This window comes from Aotus nancymaae, unplaced genomic scaffold, assembly GCF_030222135.1.
Source record: "Aotus nancymaae isolate 86718 unplaced genomic scaffold, 86718_ANA_hifiasm-v0.15.2.pri h1tg000003l, whole genome shotgun sequence".
NCBI lineage: Eukaryota > Metazoa > Chordata > Mammalia > Primates > Aotidae > Aotus > Aotus nancymaae.
The window spans coordinates 35,952,828-35,958,151 of record NW_026988414.1 but is presented as its reverse complement, the minus strand read 5'-3'; positions in this window follow the sequence as shown (position 1 = coordinate 35,958,151).

Sequence of the window (5,324 nt, the reverse complement as noted above, 5' to 3'; positions counted from 1 at the left end):
CTCACGGAGCATTTGCTCTAAGCCCCGGCTCCTGCTTCCACCTCCCACATGCATGCGGCTGTGGGACGACCAGGCTGCTCGAGTCAGTCCCTCCCAGGAGAAAAGGGTGGGCCCACTCAAAGAGTTTAAGAGAGGAAAGTTGAACGATGAGATGGTGTGCAGTGGTGCAAGCTAGCAGGGCCTGGGAACCCACTATGGGAGGGTGCAACCCCAGCGGGGAGCTGCAATCACCCTGAGGCCTGAAGGACAAGGGGACAGAACATTGTCACTAGAACCAGGAGAAAGACCAGGAGCAGTGGAAGAGGGGCTCCAAGAGGAAGTAGCTCCAGGAGACAGCCACTGTCGGAATTGGGGTGAGGCAAGGACGGAGTGGGGGATACATCCTCTGACCTCTCCCCTCTCCAGTCTCCTGCTGCCTCCCATTGACTGGATCCATCCCAGCAGAAGCTAGAGGGCCAGGGAGTCGGGCAATGTGGTCCTCAGAGATGCAGAACAGGGCTGAGGAAAGCCACGAAGCTGGGGGCGTTGGGGGCAGATGGAAAATGCCCGGCACGCCCCCCATGGCGCCTCAGGCCAGCCCCTCAGAGGGAGGCCGTGACCTCTTCAGAAGAGCTACGGAAAACATATCTCAGGACCACACGGAGATGCGTCCACAGAGGGCTCTGATGGTGTGGACGCGATCACCAATGCCTTTTCTATTCGTCCCCTCGCTGTCACTTCTCCCTGCCCAGCCCAGCTCGGCAAGAGGCAAGAGCCGTCCTGCGCTCTGAGCTCCTTTTTTTCACCTCTCCCCCTGCTGAGGAGCTTGTCTCCGTTTCCTTCCTGACACCTTCTGAATAATGACACCAGACCTTGAAACCAACGAGTCGTGAATCAAAGTGGCTTCTTGCTATCATAAAAGAGATGTTCTAAACCCCAAACATAAAGATCGTTTTATCTTTATTAATAGTTTAATGCATCTGAGAAAGCTATTTGACATTTTTTACACCTCCAACTCTTTCCTTCATGCATTGCTGGTCAGATTACACCAGGGTTCAGCCACTTAAATCCACTTAATAACTGACTAAATTCTACACTGAATTTACATTGAGCTACAAGCTGATTCTAGGATACAGATGAATTTTCTAGCGGGGGAAAAAAAAAAAAAACACCCAACACCCTGACTCCAAAGTTGTAAATCTGTTGTAATAATGAAAAAGGAATTAGTCAATCTATTGGGATTGGTATCATGTTTAACGACACTTTGTGAGGAAGACTCTGCCGCGCGTGGTGTAAGAGGCACCTCGATGAATAATTGGGAGTGAGGCATTTTCTTCATCTACATAATTAAAAAACCACACATGGAAACATACATGTGAAATTAATTGAGAACACATGGAATTTGGGACATCGAGAACAATTTGACCCTTCCCAACCGCTGGCAGGCCCCGCACACATGCGTACATGACATTGTGAGTGGAAAGATTTGGTCATTGATGACATCTGAATTAGAATCACATCTAATTGGCTGATTTTTCTTTTGCACACACACACACACACACACACACACACACACACACCCCACCATCACATCACAAACATATATCCAATACATAGCGCTATACTTAGCATGTCCATGTACACACACTAGCCCAGCGCCCCCTCCACAAACACGTAGCCCCACAGGCTGCACACACACACACCATTCTCTCAATAAGAGAGGCACAGGCATAGGCTCATATGATGCTCACACATACTTTCAAGCAAGACTTAGTGGGAAAAAGGGAAAAACACGTTCTCTGCCTCTCCCCAACTTCCCAGAAAGAAAAAAAAATTGTAACTGTCAGAAATGTGATAGGACTGTCAAAGACATATGGAAGAAACCCAAAGAAAGCATGGAAGTTGTGAAACATAAATCCCAATTCTATTTGTTCTACGACAGTGTATAAACCACACATTTTTCATCAAGATAGAAAATTAAAACCCTCGCCAGACTCAGCATTGCTGTGGAAGTTGGATAGAAACTCTAGTGTCCTCGCAGAAGGAGAAGCAGCTGCTGGCTGGCCTGGGACTGAAGGAAGCTTCTCAACCATGGACTGCAGGGCTTAGCTGCCTCCCAGTCTCCACGTTTTAGTACCGCTGTGACTGCGTCCACATACCAAGGGCTGTGATTAGGCAGATATGCCATGGGCATATTCCCTATTTTAAAAGTCCCTTGATAAAGCATAGGTTCAGTGTCTGGGGAGCTCCCGACCAGCCTTGATGTCCACATGGCTCATGACTGTGTCTTCTACTCCTTCAAGCGATGGGCTTGGACATTTGAACCTGTCACATCTCCCTGCCCAAGCCCATAGCTTGGAGTTCTTTTCCCCACTGAAGCTCGCCTGATTCACCTCCAAGTAGCCTGGCAGCTTCTCCAGAGCCTTAATTCTGATGGGCTTAACTTCTTTCTCACAAGAAATTCTCCCCAATACCTAACAAATATTAATTAAAACCAGTTAATTCCAGTAACTAGAGAATTAGACAATGCTACTGTCTTCTATACAGAGAAGAGTCTATTTTCCCCTACTTTTGGCTTTTCTTTCCCTAAGCCAGTGTGTTAATCATGAGGCAATGTCCCAAGACTTCTTGAAAAATGCTGTTTTTAGTGGATTTCCCATGGAAAGTCTCCAAGGCCATTTAAAGACTAAATAATAACCTCTTTCGGTTTATTCTCATTCAGACATCATTCTTCCTCAGAAAGGCCTCGTGGATCAGGCAGGCAGGCTTCTCTTTGAAGTCACACTCCTTCTTCATAGTTTGGACCTTATGAACCCCCAAGTTACCATTTTTAATAGCTCCCCTTTGGAAACTTCTGTTGCCAGGCAGTCTGTGTATTTTAGTTTCTCCCCAGCCTTTGGGTGGATGCTGGTGTTCACTGAGACCTAGCCCTTTGGCTCAGCAGAATAAAGTTCCTGGGGGCTTCTAATGGCCTTTTGAGGGATGAGGGTCACCACAGGGAAGGCCAGCTCCAAGGGGCCCTTGGTCTCTTTGATCTCTCACCCTTGACTTTCAGACTTCATGGTGAATGCTTGGTCCCTTGACTACGATTCATTTAGAACCACACACTCATTGAGATTTTGAGATGGAAGGACTGGAAATCATGTGGCTCAAACTTATGTCTCCAGTCCCATTGTTCAGATGGGAAGACTGAGTCCTGGGTGAGGACCTTCTGTTACAGGTATGAGAGCAAACAGTTCTCCCACACCTACATCAGAAGATGACAACAGTCCTCTCTAGGGCTCGAGGGCGGTGGTCTTAGCTGGTCCCTTGTGAATTTTTGAAGCAGATTTGGGTCCTCTGTTATCTCCACACAAGTTCTCTCCTTCTGCCATCTCACTTTAATCCAACAAACATTTATTTGATAACAATTGGTTGAATAAATGAAGAAATGTGTCTCTACTCTGACCAACTGGGCAATGGAGATAGAACAAACTGCTACTCACAATCCAATATCCATTCTCTCCTTTGCCCGGAATAACAGAATTTGTAGCTGGACAAACAGGGCCACTCAGAGTAGGGATCAGCTTCCCCAGCCTTCCTTGCTGACAGATGTGGCCTTGGGTTTTGGTTCTGGTCCGTGGCACACACGCAGAAGTGCCAGGTGCCGGCCTCCTGGAACCTTACTCAAGAGACGGCAGGTTCTCTTTCCTTTGTATCTTCTGTTCTGCCGTCTGCAATCCTGACGCTGCCATCTTGGGCCTTGGGGCCAAGGGGCACAGCCTCAGGAGGGCCACAGATGACTGAGCCTGGGCCCTGTGGGCCCCCTCTGCCAAGTTGCTGTAGCAGCCATGGATCGCTGGCCTCCAGGCTCCAGACGTGAGAGAACATAATCTGTCCTGTTTTAGCCACTGCTGTTCTGGACTTTTCGGTTGTTCATAGTTGATTCAATTCTGACTACTACAGGCAGTAAAATAAATATTTAACATGGGTTTGAAAAAAATACTATTCTTTCCAGCTTTGCCAAGAAAAAGTTGGACTTCCTCAAAAGGAAATTTTATGAAGAAATGAGAGTCTATGGATGAGAATATTTTAAATAAAGAGATATGTGTATATGCACACAAATCCGCAATCTCTCTCTCTCTCTCTGTATATATATATATGCATGTATAACATATGCATAAATTATCTCTGGAAGAATACACTGAGACTAGAGTCATGAGAAAGAGATCCGGAAGCTTCAGGATTGGGGTGGGGGTGAGACCCACTGCCTACTTTTTTTGTTCGTTTTGAAATTTTTAACTCTGTGTGTGTGATCTTTTTTTTTAACGCCAAAATTTAAAAATAAATGAAAACCTATTTTACACATAGAGAGCCTCAGTCCAGTCTCTATCAGATGGGACTCAGTGTTGCCAAATGGACATTCAGCTCCAGCTTGGGCATCTCAGTGACGGGGTGCTCACCTCCTCGCCAGACAGCTCCATCTGAACCCGTTTCCTCATCTGGGAAACATAGTGACTCTCCTCAAAGGACTGCGGCGAGCACATCCTAACTGCTCAGAAAAGGTGCTGGTTCCCAGTGCCACACCCCCGTTCCCGTGCGGTCCTCGAGAGCCTGTCATTCTTGCAGTCTCACAGTGTCTGCCTCCTAAGATACTGCTCATAGACTCACAGATCTGCTGCACTGCTATGAATTTGCTCCCCCACCCCATGTGGGGCACTCCCTGAGGGCAGAGACCACGCCTGTTCCTCTTTGTCCCTAGGGTCCCTGTGCCTAGCCAAGACCCTGGCACGGAGCAGAGATCAAGGAGTGCTTACTGGCCCAAAGAAGGAGAAGACAGCTGGCAATTCATTCTAAGATGCAGATGCTGATGCCAGTTCCAAGTCATCCCAGTTGATCCATGATTTTTACTGGAATTTTAGTTTTTCCTGGATTCAACTTCCAGCAGCCTCAGAGCTGCCTAGGTGAGATGAGGTAGAAGGGCCCTGGGGACTCTGCCTGGAGGTGTCACCAGCCAGGGCCTTTCTTGTGAAGGGTAAGAAAATGCCCTCCTATCTCCACTGGGAAGTCACTACCTGCTGCAGGGTTCAGGTGCTGGGAGTTTGTGAGCTGAGTGGGCAGCAGCAACTCCTGGGGACCCTCCATTCTGGGATCACACATGGCCTGGCTTCAAGTCTTGGCCATGGCTTACCAGCTGTGTGACCTGGGGTGAGATAGCTGGACTCTTCAGCCTGAGGTTTTCCATCCATAAAAGTGAGGATGGTAATAATTCTCAGTGCCTCATAGTGTTATTGTAAGGAGTGAGATACTGCATGTGAAATCTGCTTATGAAGGGGCCATAATTCTTTGGAGTGTAAACATGACAT